This window comes from Microtus oregoni, unplaced genomic scaffold (assembly GCF_018167655.1).
Source record: "Microtus oregoni isolate MIOR12 unplaced genomic scaffold, Mior012 000019F_ref0000042, whole genome shotgun sequence".
Lineage (NCBI taxonomy): Eukaryota > Metazoa > Chordata > Mammalia > Rodentia > Cricetidae > Microtus > Microtus oregoni.
Window position 1 is genome coordinate 8,691,122 of NW_024543078.1, and position 26,574 is coordinate 8,717,695.

At 39.3% G+C, this 26,574-nt stretch overlaps 1 pseudogene; it reads right to left on the reverse strand.

Annotated features, from left to right (window-relative positions):
- Nucleotides 1-24,666: 24,666 nt before the first annotated feature.
- Nucleotides 24,667-25,766, reverse strand: LOC121459883 (annotated as a pseudogene).
- Between the last annotated feature and the right edge of the window lie 808 nt (nt 25,767-26,574).

Genomic DNA, 26,574 nt, shown 5'->3' on the forward strand with positions numbered 1-26,574 from the left:
ATAAGTGAAAGAACAAATATTAAAATTAAGAATTTAATTGTTTTCTGAGAAATATAGTGTAGATGATCGTGAAGAACACTTGCATGTATGTGTTTCACCCTCCACTCATTGAATGGATGCAATGTAATAGTCTGTGCTAGTACATAAATATCGCATGTATGTTAAGCATGCAATATATATGTAGACATTGGGTACATGCTGCCTCCGTATTTATTTGTATTACAAATATTTGTCTATCTCTCTGTAATTTATGCACCATAAAGATGTGTTAAGTAGTTATGAAGACATCTTTCCATATTCAATTCAGACTGCTGCTAACCTTGTTCATAATATTTTTTCTATATATCCTTGTAATTCTCAAAGTCATCTTGGCTAAACCTAAAGTGTTGTGCCTTCTGAAAAGAACTTTCTACAATTAGTAATAATTTTATGGATAATATTGAACAGGGACACCAGTGCATTTGTGAACTTTTTATTCAATGATTTCTAATATGCACTCAGAGAATCTGTAAAAAAAAAAAAGAAAAAAGAAAAAGGAGGCTGCCCCTTAATTACCAGAATTGAACTGTGGGCATTTCACTGTGGATCAGGTAGGAGAGAGCCCATGTGGGATTGATTCCCTTTGAAGATCTTCAGGTTTCACATTTTAGGAAACCCTACACTGTGTGGATGCTTTGATACTGTGCCGTACACTTTGCACTGTATGGTAAGTTTAAGACCAGGCTAAAATTTTGCTGCTTAGGAGTGTGACTATGTCTCTCATAGGCATATATCTTTGGTCTGTTATGATCCAAACATCTTCACAGCTGACGGACAGAGTATGTAGACTGTGTCATAACAGAGAAATTAGGAAGAACGTATCCTGAATGTTAATGATGTTCCTTTGTAAGATTTGGAGGCCTGAGACAAATTAAATATTCAGAGAAGTAAGTAGATATCTCACTAATCTTAGTCCTTTGGAATTACCATTTATTAATTTATCCAAGTTATTAACATTTAATAGTTAAGGGCAGCCTGACTTCTATTCTTTGGGGTAGAGCAGGCATAATTTATTTTACCAAAAATTAGTTTTATAAAAAAAATTAACTTCAAGGTTTTTCCAGGGATATTCAACTCATCTCTTCCAACTACTGCTCTGTCACTTTTTACAAAGGACATGGGATTTTTGTAGATTTAATGGAATTAGAAAACCAAGAGGAACATATAATCTTAAGTTTTCCTAGCTCACATTAAAAAAAAATTATTCTGTCTTTGCTGCCACTGTCTTTGAAAAATGTATTAAATCCTAAGAAGACATTGAGTCTTCAAGGTCCTGAGGCAATCTCCCAACTTCTAAGACTATCATTTCTGGCCATTGAATTGTTCTTTCTAAAATAGTCTTCCTGATCTGACATAATTACTTAACTGATAATGGTTATTGGATTTTAAAATAGCTATTGTGAGATGTTATTATGTTGGACATTACAGGAATAAAAAAAAGTATGAGACATGGTCTTTGTTCTGATATCAAATATAATGGACCAATCAGAAAATAATACTTTCTGGCCCCAAGACAATAGAATAATAGAGAATTAATCTTGCATTGCAAGTATTTGTGGATAACACCAAATTCCAGAGCCACAGCGCACTCTACTGGTTGGAAATGGCCCAGGGACAGAACTCGGGTTAACACAGAGTTGTTTCTTCTCCTGCAGTGCCATGTGCTTCTTTCACTATCCGTCTCTTTCATGTGCACCACTGTGCAGTGAGCCCATAGCCTGCCACAGCACGCTCTAGTCTGAGAGCTGTGGCCAGAGAGTCTCTAGGAACTCTCCTCCTGTATTTAGTTGATGACTTTTGTTGGCAGGCCATGTTGAAATCTCCCTGGTGCTACAATTCATAGCCATACCACTGAGAGCTGAGGGATGACTGAATTTTTATATACATAACTAGTCTGACAGGAATCCTGCCTGCCATGTAGAAAATAGCCAGAAAGTTTATCTGTTAGTATTATTATTAAGTGAGATAAGATTGCTTTTCTATGACGAGCAGTTTGTCTTTAAACTTCATAATTCTGTCACCTCTTTTTTGGTACATAGAACTATAAAAACTCTTTTTACATTATTAGACATTGATTTTAACAAATATCAAGCAAGATGCATATGAAATTTACAAACTAGCTCTAAATTCAGGTGGAAAGGTTATCTCAATCTATAAGGGAAAGAACTACCATTTAAAGTAAATGTCCTTCACCTCTCTCTATTGTTTCTATATGAGACTTTTTTATGCTTCATGCATGTTCTCCTTTCAGATATATTTTGTCTCATGTTCAAATAATCTTAACTATCATGTAAATGCTATGAGAACGTCTTCACACCCCAACTTTGTTCTCAATGTTATTTCTAATGAATGAAGTGTGAGTTTATTATACCAAAATAATCAAAAGAATCTCAAGATCTATGAATCAATTCTGAGCTTCCAGAAAGCTATTATTAATTGAGCTACAACTGGGGTATACTGAAAAATGGGGGCATATTAGCTACAGAATTTACCACTTCAAGGGTGGAGGGAAAAACAAATGGGAGATATAGTTTGGGGCTAGGAGGGAAAGGGTAAATCAAGAGTTAACTGAGAAAAGATTAGTTCTTCAGATCCAGAGGAAAGCATGCTATACATGTTGTCTCATACATCAGTAAAGAATGTCTGGTTGTAGTGAGCTTCAAAGGAAATAGTCGGCTGAAGTTCCAGTATAGACAGCCCTAGAAGTATAATGGTGACTGATTCTGACCCTGGGCCTGTGTGAATACAGCATTGGCAGCATCAGAAACAGACTTGTTCAGTTGGAAGCATGCTCTTGGGGTGGTAGGAAAACAAGACACTGATTCTGGTGACATTTCTCACACCATGGTCCCTGGTAGTATCCATCTAGACTGTCAACCAAGAACCATACTGAAACGTATGACAGGAAGTCCTGGTGCAGGTTACAGTCCCAAGAAGGAAACACAGGAAGGAAGATGTTAAGAACAGCCTGAAGCAGAATACAAATGGCTCTGTACACCCCTTTAATGGTTAAAGAAAGGGAGTTGATTAAATTAACCTGGAGATTTCCTGATGAGATCAGGGCCTCATGTGACACCTAATTTAAAGCAAAATTCAATATATGTGCATTGTCTTTCACAATATATCAGAGCATTTAAAACCACCACTTCATGGCTGTTCATTAGTTTTAGCATCTGAGTTGAGTTATTGCTCTGAATTAGAGATTTATGTACCTAATCTGTTAGATGTATGGTGTGAACAGAACAAAAGAAAAAGAATCATGCAAATAATGTTGCTTTCTGTGGGTTCTCAGTATTGAAACCTTCCATTATAGATTTTCACCTCTACATTTATACCCATCACTGTTCAAAAGTCCAAAGCCAATGGCCATCTTTCATTTTAAGATTGATTTTTCTTTTAAATTATGAGTGTAGATGTGGTGGGTCAGTTTATTTTATATATAAGCACAGTGTGACAGAAGACAGAGTTGGATGTGCTGATGCTGGGAACCAAGCTCCAGTCCTGGACAGGAACAGTGTATACTCCTAACTGCTGAGCCATCTCTCCAGCCTTAAAAAGATGCCATGGAAATCCCCTGTGTGGGACACTCTCTTTTCAACTGATTTTACACTGTTCTCCCTAGAATCTTCTGTGAGTGAGGGTTTAGCCTAAATGTCCCTTCCTATTGTCCTCATGTAGAGTATGCAATCACACCTTAACTCTACCAATATTGGTATCAACTACAGTTTATTGGTATCTGTTCCATACCACCCACTTTAACTGCACTCAGATGTGTCTTCTCTGTGAACTACTTACATGTCACATCCTTCTGCTCCAGTTTCTGCTTTGAAGACCTATTATAAACCTCACTAAGCACAATGAACAACATCCTGCAGCCTGATTGTTATGCTCTCTTGAAATGTTCTCCATCAAACCAGTCAGTCCACTGCTTTTTAATTCATCACTCTGCTCATTTCATTGTCAGAGAATTTGCCAGGATGTAGGATATGTAACCTACTAATCAATGTCTGATACAATCCCTCTCACCCTCTGTGGCCTACTGATCCTCTGTATCCCCACCAGAATCACCTACCAAATACTGTTTCCAGTTTCTTAGAATGTCTTACCTGACATTTCCAACTGTTCCATATCTTCTTGTAAGCCAAAGACTTACAGACAACATGATCAGGTCTACAGCAGCAAGAGACCCATATCTTGGAATCAATTCTCTGCCTTAGTTATTTTTCTCAACAATGCAAACAAATACCTGGTGAAAGCCTCTTAAAGATGGAAGGACATAGTTTAGTTCATGGTTTGAAGGGTTCCATGGGTATCCAAACTGTTGACAATGAGTAATGACACCATGAATACCAATGTATTGGACCACATTCATATTTCATGACAATGCCTGAGACACTCCTGGGTCATCCTATGGTAGTGGGAATGGCTCTCAGATGCAGTGGCCGTAGCTTGGGATGCTTGATCAAATCTCACTAAATCAGGTAGCAGAAGGAGATGAAGAAAGTAGGAAGAGCTAAAAGGATGGAGAAGGAGAGAGAGCAAGAGAGAAATCAGAGATCAAAAACAAGGTCAGAAAGATGCTCATGCTATTTTAACTTAAGGCCTGTCACCCAGTGTTCCATTCCCTCACCTAGGTTCCACAGCCTTAACTCTGCCACCAGCTGGGCACAAGGTGTTCAAGTAGAGAAGCTACTGTAGGCATCATATTGAAGCAGAGCAAGAAATTTCATTTGAAAACCTGTCGCTATTTGTATGGGGGGAGTGTATTATAAGACCAATGTGGGAAATTGTAACAAGAGCCATAGGTAAAAATATTAATTTCCCTTTGCTCTCAGGAATCACAGATGAAAGCAATGAAAGAGACCGTACAACTCTGTTTGACATCCGTTTTCCGTGATCAGCCTCCTCCTCTCAGTCTCTTCCCATCAAATCCATCACAGACATTGCATCCACCCAGGACTATTACTTCCAAGATTCCAGATTCGAGGACAAAAAGCGAGGTACATTTTTTTCCATGTGTTAGCAGTGATGACTATTAGTGTATGGTTTTAAAACTTCATTGTGTATACTCAACACACTGGGCCCATGTAGGACAACCAATTCACTGAATGGTTATTAGGCAGCTCTCAGTAAAGAGTAGCTCAGTCTGCAGTTCCCATGACCACACAGGGAAGGCTGTCAGAAAGCAATAGTTTATTATCAAAAAGCTTGGTTCATAATCAGGAAATTTTAATTGTTTTCATTACAACAACAAAAATAGAAAAAAAGAGTCATTATTAATTTAAAACAAGTATTTACATTACATTCTCATAAACAGCACAGCTAGGAGCCTTCTTTGGAGGCTTAAGCTACATCATCACAGAATACGTGCATTAAAAGTAAGTATATCTCTTTCAGTCCATGAGAATCATTTTACAGTATGTGAAAAATTCTAACTTGAAGGAATTCGCCACATAGTTTGTCAGTTAGATCATTTTGTATTGGCTTCCATTCGTTCTTTTTTATTTATATCTTAAGGAATTTTAATGTGCCTCCATGTTTCAGAGCAACTGATTTGAAAGTTGTCTTAACAAACTTTCCAACAATCGATTACCATCAGAGGTTCAGTGGCTTCCTCCCCACTTTGTTTTGATCTATACAGAAACAGCTTGGTGTGGTCTATATGTAAATAAACTCAGGCAGCCTGAAAGCTTTTGGAGAAAAGCTGTGCTCTTAAAGGAGCATCTCCCCTTGTCGTTTGCAGTTAGGATGTATGCTATGCACAGCAGCCTGACTTAGACATGCAAGGCTGTACAGGTAAGGTCTAAGGCTTGAGCAACAGGAATAGAGCATGAGCACTGTGTTGTACTGCAGATGAGCTCAGTTCCTGTCTATTTTTTATTCTCCTTACTCTAGCATTGCTACTTGTGATTGTGGGCATAAAAGATCTATTAGTTTATGTAATCTCATGGTATATTAACATACTGTCCTGTAAGAAATTCATGAAATTGTATTTACAATGCTTCTTTTTATCACCTTTGCTCTTATTGTGTGTTGAAGAATACGTATAATTTCAAAGTAACTTTTTTCCATACATTTTTCCTGTTCTACTTGTGAAAATTTTAGGTTCAAAATATTGGATTATTTATATCCCAAACAATACAAGCACATGAAACTGTACTGTTCTATGTTTATCAGCAAATTTCTTAAAATAGCCAAAAACACACTCCCCACAAAATCTAATACTGATGAGTAAGCCATGGCCTCTTTCCTCTAGTATTATGTCTGTAACAGACACAAATATCATCTAAAACTGGTGGCTTCCAGCCAAGTATCCCTCCAGTCTGGGAGCATGTGACTTTTGTCTCCAACTCAAACTATATTGCTTAAATGAATTATTAGAACTAAGTTTTTATGACCTTAGATATATTAAGGAAATTACTAAGGGTTACTTTTATTGATTTTTCTAGGACTAAATTTATTTCCTGTCATTGAAATTAATAAATATTTATTATCTTTCATGGTTTATCACAGAACAGAGCAAGGAGGATTTAGACATGCAGTATTCATATTGCTTATTTTTCAAAAACCAAAAATAAAAAATTCAATTGTTTAAGATGAGTTTCAATAAATCTAGGGTAATGTAATATGGAGTACTGTGTTTTAGAGATTAGCATTAAAAGCTTGTCTAATGTTTATGTTTCATCTGTGTTCTTTGTCTTTTTAATAGTGGCAGAAATTGTGTTTTATGGGTGCTCAGGGCATAATCTCTACCCAGGCCCCAGCAGATAATATTGTTCTTAGTCCTGAATCATATAACATGGTGTAGTGTGTATAAGAAAATCAAGCTCATCAGTCACGAACGACTCTTCCTCTATAAAAGAAAAATAACATGCTTTGTGTATGAAGGCAGAGATTGAACACAGGGCCGTGAACAACCTAGGCAACATTCTCCCATTGATCTACAGTCTCAATCCACACATTGTTTGTTTGTTGTTTATTTTTTTTCAGGCAAGCCTCGAACAAAAGGCTTAAATTAGAACATTGAACTGGTTAACTATTAGAGAGAGTTTGTTGTAGCCCACGAAGACGTGCCTAAAGTCACTCTGCTCTGTCACTTTGGAATCCTGTCCTCTTGGAAGGTCTGAAACAGCTATAGCAATACGAGCAGTTAAAATAAGGTTCTGTTTTCCATTCTGCTGCATCAGTTTTCATTGAAAAATAATGTACAAAATGATGTCTTTCGTTTTCATGTTTCCATACATGTAAGTCTTTGTACATTGTTAAATAATCACATATTATAACCTTCCTTTCCCCTTCCCTCCTCCTGGTAGTCATCCTTCTCCATATCGCCTTTACCCATTTATCTCTATATTTATAATTTTAATCTATATATCTGTATCATTATCTATCTATCTGTCTGCCAACACCAATCTATTATCTATAAGACATCTATCTATCATCTATCTAATCTATCACATAATACTCCATCCAATATCTATACAATATTTAAGGGGACAATTGCTATTTTTTCTTGCTGGGTCTGGCTTATATTGTTTAACACAATGAGATACAACTTCACACATTTTCCTGATGATAATATAATCCTGTTTTCTGTGTCTCAGTGACCCTCATTGTGTTTAGGTACCACGTATTCTTTTAATGTTCATCTGTTGATTGGCATTTAATTTGGTTTCATGTCCTGGCTATGATGATTAGTTCCATAATTGAATGTGTTGCTCATGTATCCCTGTAGTATGTGGACATCATGCATGCATCTCTGTGGTATTTAGATACAGAGTACTTGGGGCATATACCAGAAGAGTTATGCCGGCTTCAACTTCTTGAGAAATTTTCATTACTATCTTCACACATTGACTGCAAATATCATAATTCCCACCATCAAGGAATAAATGTTCTTTCTTCATATTCTTACCAGCGTTGGTTGTTTAAGTCCTGGATTATAGTTGTTTTGACTGAGATGGACTCTATATCTACCTTTAAAAATATTTGAAACATGAGTACCTCTTTCTTTTCTGTTTGATTCATCTGTTTGTTTATTTTTGAGGATTAATTTGTTGGATTCTTTATATATTCTAGATTTTAATCCCGTGTTAAATAGATATCTATCCAGGACTTTCTCTCATTCTGTCAGGTATCTTATCTCCCTGTTGATTGCTTTCTTTGCTGAACAGAAACACTTCTATTTCATGCAGTTGTCAAGAATCTGTCTTGAAATGTTTTCCCATGACAGGTTTGAAGCATTAAGTCTTACATTAAACTTATTGTTCCATTTGGATAACTTTGTACAGGGCTAGAGAAGGGACCTAGCCTCGTTCTTGTTCATGCTAATATCTGTTTTTCTCAGCACAAGGTTCGAAAAGGCTGATTTTTCTGTAATGTGTACTTTTTGATATCTTTATTGGAAACAAACTGCTTGTCACTGTATGGATTTATTTTCAGGCCTTCAATTCCCTTTCATTGTTCCACTCTCCTGTTTTGGTGCCAGTGCTGTGCTGATTTCGTTAATATATAGTTCTGCAGAACAGTTTGAATAGGTCTTGTTTATCTTTAGTATTTCTTCTTTTGCTCAGCATTGTGTGAGCTATTTGGAATCACCCATCCTTGTGTGTTAATGGGAGCATTTCCCCTAGTTTTGGCATCAAGTTTTCATCAGGGTTGCCTCGACCCATCAGTCACTTTCAGTTTCAGTAACCTTGCCATTGAAACAGTGTTAGTTCTGCTGATCCTGGACTGTGGGGCACTCTGCGTCCTCCAGTGCCCTCCTCCATTCTTCCTTCAGGCTCTCGGTTCCCATTTCAGAGTTCTTCCCTCTTGGCTGTATCTATGCCTTGCTATTTTATTTTTCTCTTGAAACGTTTATGGATGTGATTTTCTTCCCAATTTTTTTTTCTGCTTTTGAAATCTTCCTCGGCAGTGTTTTGTGGGGCTCTCCATGGAATCTGTGAGGCATATCTAAAATAACCATTTAAGCCTGCATAGAGAAAAAAGACAAAAATAGTTCAAATGGTAACATTTGATATTATTTTATTCTTCCTAGAAGGTTCATGATCTAATCCTTCTACTTCTACCCAAGCACATTAGTATGTGTGTGCTGTATGTGCACACATTGTGTACCTGTGTTATATATGTTTACATACTGTATGTGCACACATTGTGTACCTGTGTTATATATGTTTACATACTGTATGTGCACACATTGTGTACCTGTGTTATATATGTTTGCATACTGTAGGTGCACACATTGTGTACCTGTGTTATATATGTTTACATATTGTATGTGCACACATTGTGTACCTGTGTTATATATGTTTACATACTGTATGTGCACACATTGTGTACCTGTGTTATATATGTTTACATACTGTATGTGCACACATTGTGTACCTGTGTTATATATGTTTACATACTGTATGTGCACACATTGTGTACCTGTGTTATATATGTTTACATACTGTATGTGCACACATTGTGTACCTGTGTTATATATGTTTACATACTGTATGTGCACACATTGTGTACCTGTGTTATATATTTTTACATATTGTATGTGCACAAATTGTGTACATGTGTTATATATGTTTACATATTGTTTGTGCACACATTATGTACCTGTGTTATATATGTTTACATATTGTATGTTCACACATTGTGTACCTGTGTTATATATGTTTACATATTGTATGTGCACGCATTGTGTACATGTGTTATATATATTTACATATTGTATGTGCACACATTGTGTACATGTGTTATATATGTTTACATATTTTAAAGTCACATATTTGTTTCACTACTACAGGCTTGTAAGTTTACTGGAGAAAATTTGTAAAATAATTCAAATGCTTTCTCCTCATTTTGTACTTATCTCCTTGGCTACTATAGCATGCCTGTTCTGTGAGCCATCAGCCCCACAGCTCATGCCCACTCTACAATATTCTTGTCACCTGTATGGTAGCATGCCTGTTCTGTGAGCCATGCCCACTCTACAATGTTCCTGTCATCTGTATGGTAGCATGTCTGCTCTACCATGATCCTTCCTCTGGTGTTTCTCCTAAGCAGATGCAGTTATATTTTCTTACTCTGCATTATTGCATCCTCCGCCGTTGTTAATATGATTCTCTCTGATGTGAGAGCTTGTTGTTAGCCTTCTCAGGAGGATGTTTTTATGGCACCCCTGCTGTGACAGCAGAGATCGAGTGGCTCCCACCATGGTCTGTCTTGTCCTCAGGAAGGTAACTAAGTTTACCTTCTTGACTAGCCTGGCATGGCGTTTTCAGAGAATTAACCTGAAATGGAATTTAACGTGTGTCTATTTTCTTACTCGACAAAGAAAATATGCTTCATTCAACTAGATTGCTTTGTACACATATATGATGAGTGTGCTAGACTCTCTAGACAGCATTTGAAGGTACATGGATTTGCATGGGGCAGATCACCAAGTCCTGTATGGTTTTAATTTTTAAATTTAATTTTAGTGTTTAGAATCCCATGATCTGAATGTCTTTGATTAAAGATAAAGATTAAGGTTATTATTATTGGTTCCAAATGTGTCTGGGAGAATGATGTTTTTGTGATCTCTAGCCATTTGCTTTGTAGATAACAGTGTTTGAATAGAACGGCAAGTGCAAAAGTGTAAACTAGGAAATATCGCTTCCATTTTGTACAAAGTAAACACACTGGAGTGAGAAGAAACAAAGCATGGGAGCTGATTTCTTTGTTCTTGTAACAAGTCATGGCACCTTAGCTAGGGCATAAAAATGGCAATTGGACTCCAGGTACGCTGATTAAGAAAACTTGTGTATACTCGCAATTAAAGATGTTGCTGACCTCTTGATATCAGTAGAAGGTGTACAGAGATGAGACCAAGGTGGCTCTCAGAGTTTGCATCCACAGATGGTATAAACCGTAACAGAGAACTTTAAATTAAAGCCAACCGGCATGTTTCCCATATGCTACTAAATGATGAAAATAGCTATGTTTTTTTTATAATATTAGGTTTTTCAGGTCTGTGCACAAAAACACAAGGAAAGCCACCACCAAGTTTGTAAAGCTGTTGTGGAAATAGAGTAAAAAGATTCACCATTTAGTAGTATGGATCCCTGGGAATATGGGCAATAGAAACATGGAGTAAAAGCATGAACTAAAAAGCCCTGGGAGTGGTCACTGCCATTAAAAGCATTCACTGCTCTTGCAGAGGACCTGAATTCAGTCTGGAGAAGTCATGTCAGATAGCCCACAAGCAATTTTAGCTCCATAGAATTTTACCTTAACACAAAAGGAACGTTCACAAAAATAAAAGATACAACAAATACTCAATCAAGTTCTTAGCAAGGTCTCACTCATTTTTCAAAATAGCTATTAACTATCTCAAAATAGTTCCTCAACTGTCCCACTGTGAGGACACAATGTATTGACTCACAAAATGGTAACATTACTTTTAGCAAGACAGTGAAGCAAAACCAAGAAAATTTCTTTATCACCAGAGGTCACCATAGCAATGCTATAAACAGAAACAAATAAATGAAACACATATATACTAGACCAGGAAAATGCTGAAATTGTGTAAAGGGGACCCATGTTTTAATCCACCCCAGAATATGTAATTTTGTTGATCCTGACCTTTCTGAATAGAGCTCACACTATCTTTGTGTCGGCCATATTTACATTGGTGAAAGTCACAGTCCTGAGAGCTCCACAAATGCAAGAAAATGGCATGCTAACTTATAAACCCTAATTCTTTATTGATTCGTTGGAAATTTCACATCATGCACTCTAATCCCACTCACCTCCCAGTCCATCCATATCCACCTCTCACCACCGCAGAATGCCCCCCAAATTAATTAGAAATAAAATAAACAACAAAAAGAAGACCTTGTTCATCTTTCGAACACCCCTTCATTTATCCTAGTAGCATAGGGAGCTGCAGTGTATCAGGTAGTATATACCCCCCTTGTCCAATCAACCCCACCCACAAAATGCCCATTGCAAGGACTTATTTGTCTGGCTCAAGGCCTCTGGTTTCTGGCACATCATCATCGCTGGGCCCTCACTGAAACTCCTCTCAAGTATCTTGTTGCTCCGAGTCATGGAGATCTTGTGGTCTTCAGTCCAAAGGACCAGTCCTCTCATGCACTCCGGCAGGTCACAGATGAGCAGCTGCTAGGGTGGACAGCCCACGATCCAGAATATGGATCTGGGTGTTAAGTCTCTGATCAGGTCAGTTGGGCCACTAGGACTATCTACCTCAGACCCAGAAGCAGAGCTAGCTCTCCTCCTACACCGATGCCATTAGGTTAATTCTCCCATGCTTGTGGTAAGGGACGTGGCCATCTCACCCAAGTGCCAGGGTCAGCTTTTCCATGGGGGATGATGGGAGAGTGTCTCCAGCTCTCCTACTACAATGTCCAGTGAGGGGCAGGGCCAACTGTCTCAGAGCCAGTGAGAGTCGGGGCTGGTACAGCAAGGCCCTTGGATTTCAATATGGACAAGCTATTTTTTTTTATTACCAAAGTCATTTATGCTCCAGGGATCTAAACAGGAGTTTCCTGGAATCTGAGCAAAACTAGCATACTTCTTGGTGCCCAGAGTCTTAGTAAATACGGGCTTTTAAGTACCTTCCTATCTGCCAAAAGTCTTTGGCAAAGAGGTTCTTAAGAATAATCAGTATGGTGCACCTGCAAACATCACATACCAAGTTTCTCATACTGGATCGTATTTTCAAATTACTGGGTGTTTCAAAGATGCCCAGTTTGACTATTAACACTCTAGATTCCAATGTAATCCTGGACACAAGAGAGTTTGGGAGTCACTTGAAATACCTAAAATACAATCGAGACTGAAAGTAAATAAAATATGGCCTATGGACTTAAGAAAGAATTCAATCTCAATATAAGCACGTACCTTCTTCTATTCCACTGCTGATAGAAGAGATTTCTTATATGACCCCGTCGAAGTGGTATGCCTTAGACATTTTTCTTTCTATGTGATAGGCTCATTAGTTAGCTTGCATGCAGACATATGTAATACATCCACACCTACTATGAGGATAAAAATGAAGAAATAAATATACATATTTTATGAAAAACATCAAAATTATATAAGATACATGAGAAAATTTATTTTTCCCTCTCTTTTTTATTGGTTTTTATTGAGCTCTACATTTTTCTCTGTTTCCCTTCCTGCCTCTCCCCTACCCTTCAACCCTCTCCCAAGGTCCCCATGCTCCAAAATTACTCAGTAGAAAAAGACAAGATTTCCTGAAAAAAATTATTTATAATATATTTTGAGCATGTGAGGTCATAATGCCTTGTTTGATGACTGCCCCAATCTGTCCCTACTCTGTCAATTAATATATGATGGTATGTATCACATGTTACAATCAAAACATATATATTGGGATTCTGGGCATAGCTTAATGGTAGAGAACATGCCTAGAATTTTCAAAACCATGTGTTTAGTCCACAATATCACAAAAAGATGGTTATATAAATGCATATATAAAAATAAATAAAAATGTGTGCAGAGAATAAATTATAAAATATGTATTTGAAACAGGGAGTATAAGGTGAGACCTCTGTGTTGCCTTGTTTGTGACACAGATGCAGAGGTGTGCTGTTCAGAGTGGTACAGGTTTAAATCTTCATAAATATTCTTTCTTGGTAGAAAAGTTGAGGAAGGTATGGATCATGACGATTTGGGAATCTTGAAATATTTCAGAGTTTGTTAGCAGCCAAATCCTAGAAGCCATTTAATTCTTTTAAAATTAAATTGGAACAAAACATTATTGGTGAGAATATTGCCTTCAGTACTTCTCAGAAGTCAGGTAATATTCAGAGAAAAATCCTGTTACCATGTGCAAAGGAGACAGTGTCTCATTTACTTTCTATTTCCACCAATATTTCTGACATTTTCTTCCTTTTCAGTTTGTTTATTATCTGATAATTTTATTCAGGTGTAAAATGTTTTATGATCATATCCACCCTTTGTCTTCATTGTGTATATATGTACACACAATACTTTTCCCAATAGTTTTTCATAACACATGATTTCCCTCTTTATCCTGATTAAATCTTCAAATGTCTTGGCATCTTACAATTGAAAAATGATAGTAGATACTACATAGACAAAGCAATGAAGTGGGGCATTCTTGATGAAAAGTACTTAGAACTGAATCATTTCTGTCTGTAATTTTTAACGTGCTTTTTTATGTTTTAAGACTATAATGAAAAGCAATCTACTGTGAAGAAATACAAACAAATTCAGTTAAATGGCAGTAAAAATGATAATAGCATATGGGGGTATCAGGGTGATGAAAAAGGAGATGGTAAAAGGAGTGAGTAACATCAAAATACATCATACTCAGGTATAAAAATGGAAAGGAAAGCTTGTTTTGTAGAAGTAATATATACTAGTGAAATGCATTGGTAGAGTATACATCAGTAGACCAGTATACATCAGTAGACCAGTTTACATCAGTAGACCAGTATACATCAGTATACATCAGTAGACCAGTATCTCACAGTTAGTTTGGAAACATTGGATTATCTAATAAAATTAAAAGGTGCTGGAGAGATGTCTTAGAAGCTAAAAGCAATTGCTTTGCAAGCAGGAGAATCTAAATCTGAATCCCTAGGTAACATAAAAAACTAGGAATGGCTACATATGTTTATAACATCATATTCTTGGAGTCAAAATGGGATAATCGATGCTGCTATTTGGTGCCAGCCTTGGTGTGGGAGGTCCTTCTGTATATGTATTGCTTTTATTGGTTACTGAATAAGGAAATTATTTGGGCCTATAATAGGGCAGAATAGAGCTGGGGAGGGGGAGAACTAAGCTGAATGCTGGGAGAAAGAAGGCAGAGTCACAAGATGCCGTGTAACCGCCAGAGGAAAAAGATGCTATATGCTAGCTGGAACTTTGCTGGTAGGCCATGAGCCTCATGGTAAAATACAAAATATTAGAAATTGGTTAATTTAAGATGTAAGAGTTATCCAGAAATATGATTAAGCTATTGGCCAAGCAATGATTTAAATAATATAGTTTCTGAGTGATTATTTCTGGAGACTGGGCTGCCAGGAAACAAATGGTCTTCCAACTACACAGCCTAGCTCCAGCTTCATAAGAGACTGAGTCTCAGATGAGGAAGGTTAGAAGTGATAGAATAGAGCATCCCATGTTCTGTTCTGGTCTCCACAGGTGTGCATACATCCCTCCTGCCACATGCACCTATACCACACACATTCTCTGCACTCACGCATATACAAGGCATAAAAATAAACAGAAAGTAATCTAAAATAAATAAGAGTATTGAAAGTGCTCACTGTTATGTAGAGTATGGATTTCACTAAAGCAGTGTGTGAACACGATGATAGTGTTAAGGTGCCTCGAAAAGCACAGTATCACACCAATTGTTACAGCATTATGTATTAATTAATTCATTTTTTATTCACTGCATAGCACAAGGTATTTTGCAATGCCCTTCATAACTTAGAATACCACCATTTCAATAAAAGCAATAGATGAATGATTATTGTGTTTCTTCCAAATTAAAATTTTCATGAATATCGGTACCAGAAACAAATAAAATTAAATTCATTGAGTGTGGAATCAAACCATGTTTCTGTTTCCTTTCTTTATTGTTAATTTTATATCTTCAAAACTGTTCTACAAAAAAGCTTTGCCTAATAAAACTATGGAAGAAGATTCTTTCCATATAGATCGAATGGAAAGTCATTTTATCCTATTATTTATACATTCAATAATGCTAACTTTTAAGCTGAAGTGAGATGACATCAACAACTGAGGGTACAAACATTTCACTGACTAGGATCATCTGTGCTTTGTTACCCTATGTCCACAATCTCAACTCAGAATGTAGTTTTATCTATCCAGAGAGGTGTGGGGAATCACTTGGTTTTGTGGTTTGCTGGTCATCTGTCCACGAAGACAAAGGGGCAGAAGCAATGAAGAGATTTATGCATGGCCTGTGAACTTGATGGAAACAGCTGTCTGGGAAGCAGACTTAAGGGAATCAGCTCAACTTTAGAGTATATGAAATACACAGAATGGGGGGGGGGTCCTGGGAACAAAGCCTAATTTGCATTAAACGGCATGGTCTCCTAGTATAAGTCTTAGTTATCATATGTTCAGCAGGAGTGCCTTCTAGCAGGAATCAGTGCCAAGGGTCAACCTAAAGATAAATTTGGCACCTGGCTTAGAGACAGTTTTTAGATAAAGTCAGTCCTCCAGCCCCAGGTAGTCAGCAGGATATTTTGTTGGGGAGGGAGGGAGTCTCCATGTCACTGAGCTTTTGGAAAAAGCTGCCAGGCCATGATAGACTGTAACCTCGGACCAGCCAGCAAGGCCATCTAACAGAGAGGATAACAAAAATATAGCTTATAAGATTCCTTTGCTAATTTAATAATCATTGATGTTCTGTTATGAGACTACATATTTCAGGGTGAAAGAATTTACTCACTTCTTAGAACTTCTTCACAGCCTCGGGCTATTCCATAGAATAAACTTATCAGATTAGCAGCCACATGGCAGTGGCTTATGCCTTTAATTCTGGCACTGGGGAGGCAGAGGCAAGCAGCTATCTGTGAGTTCTAGGCCAGCAGAGGCTACAGAGAGTTCCGTAACAGACTCCAAAGCTACACAGAGAAATGCCGTCTCTAAAACAAAACAAAAAATGATTATCAGAATAGCTAGATTATTTTACAGAAAAGCATAACTAAATAGTTGATATTCAGATAATAAACAAGATTCATAACATTCTCTTTGGAATCACATATTGTTTCCTAAGCCCCTCGCAATGTTCAAAGTATTCATAAAACCTGATTCTGAGACAAAGGCCCTAGATGCTCATTATAGAAAGATTATGAAGCTATGTTTTAAGCCATGGTCCCTCAAAACAACACTAGATAGGGATTGAGGACAATTTCAATTTACATGCCCAGAGATCATTTAGCGAGAGGAAGCAATGAACCCATTAGTCTATGTATTAATAAAATGAGTCTTACTATATATATTTCCAAATTTTGTTGTGTTGACATGTTTTTGGCAGAAATATGATTCAGGAAAACTATTAATTGACTTCAATGAGCTGGAACTTTTTGGTTTTTGTATTATTGTGGGAGTCAGCAGCTCATGTCCTGAAGTGATAGTTAAGTAAGAGTTACTCTGCCTTGTACACTTACCTGGCTGTGCTGGACTTCCTCTGTCTCCTCCAAGGGCCTTTAAGTTCCTTATGGCTTTAGACACAATTGAATGCATGTACTTGGAGTTTATCAACTGCTAAAAGTTCTACATAAGATGAATGTCTCACAATCTGAATAAAATTATAATTTCCCCTTGCACATCCCGCTGTTAATTTGTAAAATTTAAATTCAGTTGCTTCATTCCCTTAATTTATGTTAAACTTGTGTCAAGTCAACCCCTTCCAAATTTCAAAACCTTAAGTGATGGAGAACATGTATAAGCTGTGTAAATGTTTATTATTTGGGTCAATTGCAAAATGAATGATTAATTAGTAGATGACTGCCAAGATGATGTCTGTTCAACCATTTGACAATTGGATCAGTCTTGAAGACAGACTATAGTAGAATTATTAATGTTACCGATTGATAGGAATCTATTGGACAAAAAACACAATATAGTATTAATGCACATTTACTGGTATTATCAACTAAGCTAAGGGTTTGCTGAAGTGGAGAAGGGATAGCAGCTACATGGATTTAAGCCAACATTCTCTCAAATCCTTCCAGATATTTTATTTCATCTGTAATATTTTCAACCTGGTTCCAATTACTGGTGAACTTCTACTTATTTCCCATGGGTTCATCTTTGTGTTAGTTTTTTTTTTATTTTTTTTATTTTTTTTTAATAATTTTTTTTATTAAGAAAAGAAGAAAAAAAACATAAACAAAAAACAAGTTTCCACCTCCTCCCAGCCTCCCATTTCCCTCCCCCTCCTCCCACCCTTCTCCCTCTCCTCCCACCCTTCTACCCCTCCCCCCACTCCTCTCCCCCTCCCTCTCCAGTCCACAGAGCAGTCCAGGTTCCCTGCCCTGTGGTAAGTCCTAGGTCCTCCCCCCTCCGTCCATATCTAGGAAGGTGAACATCCAAACTGGCTAGGCTTCCACAAAGCCAGCACATTAAGTAGGATCAAAACCCCGTGCCATTGTCCTTGGCGTCTCATCAGCCCTCATTGTTCGCCATGTTCAGAGAGTCCGGTTTTATCCCATGCTTTTTCAGTCACAGTCCAGCTGGCCTTGGTGAGCTCCCAGTAGATCAGCTCCACTGTCTCAGTGGGTGGGTGCACGCCTCGTGGTCCCGACTTCTTTGCTCATGTTCTCCCTCCTTCTGCTCCTCATTGGGACCTTGGGAGCTCAGTCCAGTGCTCCAGTGTGGGTCTCTGTCTCTGTCTCCATCCATCACCAGATGAAGGTTCTATGATGATATGCAAGATATTCGTCAGTATTGCTCTCGGATAGGGTCATTTCAGGTTCCCAATCCTCAGCTACCCAAGGAACTAACTGGGAACCTCATGTTGGGCACTTGGGAGCCCCTCTAGGGTCAAATCTCTTGCTCACCCTAAAGTGGTTCCCTTAACTAAGAATTGTGGTTCCGTGCTCCCCTATCCACCTTTCCTTTATCCCAATTCTCCTGATTCCCCAAATCCCCCCTCCTTCCCTTCTACCTTTTCTCTCCCCATCTCCCCTTACCCCCATCCCACCCCACCCCCAAGATCCTAATTTTCTCCTCGGCAATTGGGTCTACTTCCCTTAGCCAAGAGGATAACTATATGTTTTTCCTTGGGTTCACCTTCTTACTTAGCTTCTTTAGGTTCACCTATTGTAGACTCCGTGGCCCTAATTTATGGCTAGAAACCAATTATGAGCGAGTACATCCCATGTTCATCTTTTTGGGTCTGGGACACCTCACTCAGGATAGTGTTTTCTATTTCCATCCATTTGCCTGCAAAATTCGAGAAGTCATTGTTTTTTACCGCAGCGTAGTACTCTAGCGTGTATATATTCCATACTTTCTTCATCCATTCTTCCATTGAAGGGCATCTAGGTTGTTTCCAGGTTCTGGCTATTACAAATAATACTGCTATGAACATAGTTGAACAAATGCTTTTGTCATATGATAGAGCATCTCTTGGGTATATTCCCAGGAGTGGTATTGCTGGGTCCAGGGGTAAGTTGATCCCGAATTTCCTGAGAAACCGAAACACTGATTTCCACAGTGGTTGCACAAGATGGCATTCCCACCAGCAATGGATGAGGGTACCCGTTCCTCCACAGCCTCTCCAGCAAAGGTTATCCTTGGTGTTTTTGACTTTAGCCATTCTGACAGGTGTAAGATGATATCTCAAAGTTGTTTTGATTTGCATTTCCCTGATTGCTAAGGAAGTTGAGCACGACTTTAAGTGTCTTTTGGCCATTTGAACTTCCTCTGCTGAGAATTCTCTGTTCAGTTCAGTGCCCCATTTTTTAATTGGGTTAATTAGCATTTTAAAGTCTAGTTTCTTGAGTTCTTTATATATTTTGGAGATCAGACCTTTGTCTGTTGTGGGGTTGGTGAAGATCTTCTCCCAATCAGTAGGTTGCCTTTGTGTCTTATTGACTATGTCCTTTGCTTTACAGAAGCTTCTCAGTTTAAGTAGGTCCCATTTATTCAATGAGTTAGTGGAATGCTTAATTTAATCCTTAGTAAATAGAGATCAAGAAAAATGTAAAAAGAACAGTGGCACTTAAACATATTAAACTATCCCCTTCAGCCTATAGGAAAACGGTGATACAACATGCTATATACCTCAGTGACAATATTTTCCTAAGATGCTATAACTTCTCTTGTCCTTTGTGGTAGCATATACATTTAAATAAAACACCATATAAAAGATACACTTCTTTTCTGGGGGCAGGGTAGCGGTGGTGCTTGATCCTTGGTTCCAGAGGGCTCTTATCTCCTGGTACAGTATGATTAAGATTCCCTCCCCAGAACCGCCCCCCCCCCCGAGAAACCAGCAGGCCTGTGGTGGCAAAGGAATCTCTCAGGATCAGACTTTCTCCTTCAAGTCAATGCAGAAGACCACATGGCCATTACTGACAATTTACCATATAATATACTTTATGTACTGTATTTTGAGTTAAATGGAAGAGTTAAGGCACTTACTCTCAGACCACAAAGGATACTGCTACCAACTATACTATCAAAAAGATTACACGATGATGAAAATATAAAACTACATGCTACTGAATCAATGTTACATAATATTAAATGCTTAGCATGCAGAAGATGAAGCTAACTAAACACTTCTTTTCTAAGCAAAGAAACAGAGTTACATGCTATAAGTCCCACACCTGAAGCCTACACAGCACCCTTCACCAGGGTCACACAGTACCCTTCACCAGGGTTACACTGCCTAGCCTAACTTAAAAAAGCAGTACGTTGATTTAAATGGAGAGCAATACTTAAAATGTACTTTTAGATGAAAGGCAAATCAATTAGGTAAAAATTAGGCACTTGGAACTAAATGCAGCTAAATAATTTTACATATACACTTTTGCTGATAGTCATATCTATAAGCACTCACATGGGAACTTAGAGAATAAACATGTTTTTTATGCAAAGAGCTACTTACTAAATGCTTAATTTGCAGTTTAAAAGAAAAAAGCGCGATTCACCAACGCTACCTGCTGTACTAGTAACGAGGCCAATGAGAAACTATTTTCCAGCTCTGGTAAGAGCAAGGGTAAGAGAAAGCCTACAGCTTGCTGGCTCTACTTTACCAGAGCAATAGAGCAGCCTCCAGCACAGGGACCAATAGAATAATAACAGTATTAAACTCAGTGACCAGGCTATCAGATGCCAGCAACAGACCACTTGGCAAGTCAATTTTAAAACAATTCCTTATTACTCAAAAGAGCTTCACTGACTTAATTTTCCCTATCCTTTGCTGCTTCTAAAGATTTGTTTTTCTTAACATTCAAGCAAGGAGCCTCTTCTTGAGCCTTCATAAACCCAGTATTTGCAGTGTCTGTCAGAACTGGTCTGCACTGACATACTGCACTATTGAGGGTTGCCTTTAATTTTTACTTATATCACCCCCAACTTTCTCATATTTGAAGTCAATTTACAATGTATGTTTTTTGTTGTTTTTTTTTTTTTGTTTTGGTTTTTCGAGACAGGGTTTCTCTGTGGTTTTGGAGCCTGTCCTGGAACAAGCTCTTGTAGACCAGGCTGGTCTCGAACTCACAGAGATCCGCCTGCCTCTGCCTCCCGAGTATATTAGTGACAAAAATTTAAACATCAAGACTTTCAGACCAGGAGGCCCCTCTGGCATACTTCTACTGAGCTGGGTCCGTGGTTTACACCTGTGACTCGAGCAGCTGGGAAGCTGAGGCAAGACTGGGCTACACACAGTAAGTTCAAGGCTAGCCTGAGCTACACAGCCAAGCCCTGTCTCAGAAAATAAAATAGCTGTATTATGAAAATTAGCCCTTGCCAATTCTGAAACTCTAAGAGTTCATTAGCTGTATAAATAATGGAATTCATAACCAGCGAGACAGACTACCACTGCTACGGCATTCAGCTGACTTCAGAAGGTGATCAGAATTCTAAATGGCCAATTCCTATCTCACTAAGCTAATGTCTATTATCAGTTTTCTAAAAAAGGAAAAGGATGAAAAAGGAAGAAAAAAAGATTTTAGCAATCATTGGCAGCTCTTGTAAACGATAAGGCCAATGATGGATTAAAAACAAAAAAAAAAGTAAAACAGCAGTTGTGAAACGCTGCTATAGTGAGTCCCCTTACCTTTTCCTCAAAATAGTGTAGTAGGATAATTTTTTTATTTAGGAATTTTCTTCCTGTGTTTATCGAAGTGATGTTTGTACTGCTAGCATAGTTAATTGTACAATAGAAGTTATAGTCTTTGTACTTCCCAAGTATGCAGCTGTAAGCTGCAGACTGCTGGATTAGGACAGGCAGTGACACTTGGGCAGTATCCAAGTGTCAAACTTGTAAATGCTTTGTAATTAGATGACTTTACTTAAACAACATAGAATATTTTCATGGAAAATGCTCAGATGATGGGACCCTATTCTTCTGGTTTAAATACTTCTAGTTTTTTGATTGACAATCCTCTAGTACTAAGTGATAGCTTGAGTAGCCTTTTAGGAATTACTTGTAAATAGCCTTGTAAATAGAGCATCTAATGCTACTCTTTCCGCTTCCTAGAGAGAAGCTGTACTGTTTCATCTGTCATAAATGTAAATATTCCCGCCAGTGGCATGTAGATGTATCTATCCTATGGAGTTCTTTCAATGAAGTGTTTTTTAAATGTGTAGTTAAACTCTGTGAACAGTGAGCCAGGTCAGCGTGTAGCTGTCTTTTGGGCAGGGGTTGGGTTTATAGGGATAGATGCAGGGCCTTGTACATGCTAAGCAAGCTACAGTCAACGCCTAGCATAGATAGCTTTTATAAAGTCTGCCGCCACGAAACTCTCGTGTTTCATGACATAACACAAACACACACAAACCTTGAATTACCCTATAATCTACTAATATAATCTACTAAAATAAAAGCAATATATACAAGAAACCTACCATGCAAATATTGTCGGCATACAGCTGGCTTCTAACAAAGCACTCTTCAAGATCACCGGCGCCCTAATGTGATCTGAACCTACTGTTAGCGCTTACCAACCAGTCTTCATGCTACTACATACAGGCTGCTTATTCGATCATCAGTATTGAGAGTCAGTGTTTCCTAATTCCAACTTAAAGTTTTAACATTAGTTTTTATTGCGTAATCAACTAGCTAGCAAATTTGTTAATTTCCAATGACAATAATTTGTGTTGCTACTTTTCTCCTACACTTTAAGGATACAACATTTAGCGTTTTCTGTTCTGTTTTATTGATATTTCTTTCTCAGTGCTCAACGGTTCTATGAGATGAACATAATGAGCTCCACTTCTGACTATCTTCGAATAGTCATGTTATGTTATCTAGTTGTAGTTTTTCTTTCAAATGCAGAGGAAGTTTTGGTTTAGTATATAGTAAAAGCAAAGGAGACACATTTTGGTGTGGGAGAATTGTCTGTATTCTGTCAATCATGTTTTAAATAAACACTGATTGGCCAGGCAGAAAGTATATATAGGTGGGAAAACCAGACAGGAAGTAGAAATGATATAATGAGAACAGGAGAATTCTGGGAAGGAGGAAGTTGATTCCTCCCACTCCTGCCCAGATCACCGAAGCAGCAGGATGTGATCTGTCTCACTGAAAAAGGTACTGAGCCACATGGCTAACATAGATCAAAAAAATGGGTTAATCAAGGTGAGAGAGTTAGCCAGTGAGAGGCTAGAGCTAATGGGCCAATCAGCTTTATAACTTAGAGATCTATGTGTGATTTTTCTCTGGGACTAAACAGCTGGGGATACCGGGCAGGACAGAAAACCCCAACAAACGAGCCAGCCCCCTTGATGGTTAAAATCCACCCCCACCCTAACCCACCCCCACTTTGAGACAAGTTTTCATGTATCTATCCCAGGCTGGCCTCAACCTTACAATGGCGCCCAGGCTAACTCTGAACTCATCTTCTGCCTCTACCTCCTAGTGCTGGTTTGGAGGTATGCACAACCATGGCCAACTTTTCTTGATTTAGTCCATGATTATAAAGCAGTTTTTCTTAGATCACTTGCCATCTAGATTTTCCTGTTGGGAAATATTATTATAGATTATTCTATCTTTTGGCAAATAGATTGATCACTCCCATAAGTGTAAAAGCCATGCTTACAAGAGATCATTGCAATTAGCAAAATGAAGTTAAGATGGTCATGGAGGCAGGTGGTGGCACGCACCTTTAATGCCGGCAACAGGAGGTGGAGGCAGGTGGATCTCTGAGTTCCTGGCCAGCCCATTCTACATAGAGTTCCAGGCCTGTATGGCTCGGGTATTATCTACATAGTTCTTTACCTAGCCTGTTAAAGCACATTTCCAAGTGTTCTGCAGAGTTTCAGGTTGCAGGCTTCTCTGAAATCATTTCTAGAATAAGGTTCCTCGCTATGATTAAGGCACTGTAACACATCACAACTAGACTGCATATAGTTAGTAACAATCACACAAAACAAGAGCTGAAGTTTAAATTCCATTTAAAAGGGATAGTCCTCACAGTACCAGTTGGTTGGTCAGAAAGGCTCAAGAAGGGATGACGCTCATCCTATTTACAGCCTAGTGTTCAGCACAGATCAGGACAACTCTGGAAGCACAATTGTGATGACTGACATCTTAGTCAACCCAATGGCCCCAGGTAACACCACTCCAGGCTGATTGTGACTGCTCCTCAGAGTGTACCATTCTTCTAGTGTTTGATCAAAGACTTAGTAAAAATTGTGACCAACCAGCTGATGAATTCTGAACTGCCATGCAGAATAAATTACACTCAAAGGACCTAAGCACGGAACTGGACTCTTTCTAAACAGATAGATCACTGCAACTCTTACATGGACAGTCAAGATGAAAACACTAAGGCTTCCAATCAACTTCAAGCTTCATTTTCCTTTTGAATCATCTTTGCTTAGTGTTTTAGCATTGTCAACACGCACTGCTGGTCAACCAAGAAGGACCTTCTGCATCCTGTGCGCGGCAACACTGGCCTCATCTTCTGAGTCAGACTCACTCTGGGACGTGGAGCTGTGCGAGGCAGAGCTGCAGGGGGAAGAGCATTCTGGAGAACACAAATAGTGCATCAGGGGGAGGCGGTACTTCCCACAGAAGTCCACAAACTTAATTTGTCTGACACAGCAGTCAAAATAGACTCCGCCACATTTTGGGTTTGGGCAATTGCTGGCTGAACCCAAGTATCTAAGGAGATTCCCAGGAAGATCATAGGGAGTGTAAGAAACACTTCGGATCTTAATGGTCCTTGCAGCTAATTCCAGAAGAGTTGGAGGGTCATATGTTAAATCCCTAACAAAACGGACAACCAATGGATTTCCTCGCAAACTCAACTCTTCCAGATGAATAAGGTTGAGGATCTCACGAGGCAGATATGTCAGTAAGTTATTGTGAAGACTCAGGGAACGAAGGGAATGCAACTGTGAGAGCTGAGGAGGCACACTCTGGATTTTGTTGTCACATAACACCAAGTAATTCAGAGAAGGAAGATTTGCTAATTCTGGTGGGATTTCTTTAATGAAGTTTCCTCCAAGGTATAAGCATTCTAAACTCTGCAAGTTCTCGATCTCGGCAGGGATGCTCTGCAGCTGGTTGCCTCCCAGGCTGAGGGTCTGCAGCGCCCGCAGCTCCAGCAGCGAGGGGGGCACCTCCTGGAAGCAGTTGCCGCTGAGGTTGAGAACCTGGAGGCTGCGGCAGAGCGGCGAGCGGGCCAGGCCCTTGGGCAGCGAGCCTGGGCCGCCGAGCCGGTTGTTCCTGGCCAGCAGCGTGCGCAGGCCGCTCAACGTCAGCAACTCGGGCCCCAGCGCCCTGAGCGCGTTGCCGCTCACGTCCAGGAGCTGGAGGTGCGGGAAGCCGCCGCCCAGCGCCCGCGGCAGCGACGTCAGCCGGGTGTAGGCAACAGCAGCCGCAGCAGCGCCTCCCGCGAGCCGCGCCGCTCCTCCGCGCGCGCCTCCAGCTCCGACTCCAGGGCCTTGGCCGACGCCTTAAGGCGGGACCAGTTGAGTTCGGCATCCCCGATCGCGGCCTCCTCCATCCCGCCCAAAGCCCATGCCGCCGCGGCCCAGCGGCGCGCCCCGGAACCTCACGCCGAGCGCGGCGTCGGAAGTGGCCGAGAGTGTTTATATTCTTGATTCTGATGAGATCTTGCAGTTCTAACTCCTTCCGTGGTCATTGAAATACAGAAAAGCACTTGAGAGAGACAGGGTAAAATAAGCATTGGGGTGGAGCGCCTCTCGTTATGCCCTCATGGAGAATCCAAACTGAGATAAAAACTGAGCAAAAACAGGCCAGTGGAAATATAGCTACACATGTACCCAACCAACATCGCTGGCCTCCTTCCAAACTACAGGTGCTTGTATTCTATCCATGAATGGCTGGTACTTTCTACCTTAGGGTGTAGGTGGTGTCTCGGTACAGCCTATTGTTATAAACGAGAATCATCAAGACGAATCTTCTGATGGGCAGAAACCTGGCTATAAAAGAGGCAAATCATGAACTGGAAGCATAAGACTTCCAATGCAAAAATTAAAAACTAAACCTGTTTACATAAAACACAATCAGTCAAGAGACGAGTAGGAGGGACAGACGTAGTAGTGCTTTATCTGTATCTGTCACACAGTTATGTACTTTTAGAGCAGTAGGAAACAGAAATGCGCCACTTGCAGGTTTGCAGGACTGTACTTGAATGCAATGCCCTCCAGTCGTCTGAATGGGTGTTATTATGTCCACTCTATGCAGACCTCCCTTTTTCTCCACCTGAGAGGAAATGCCAGCATTTGTAGATCATTGTCCAGCCTTGTCATCCTCACGACACAGGGACAACAATCTGAGATGGAGGAAGG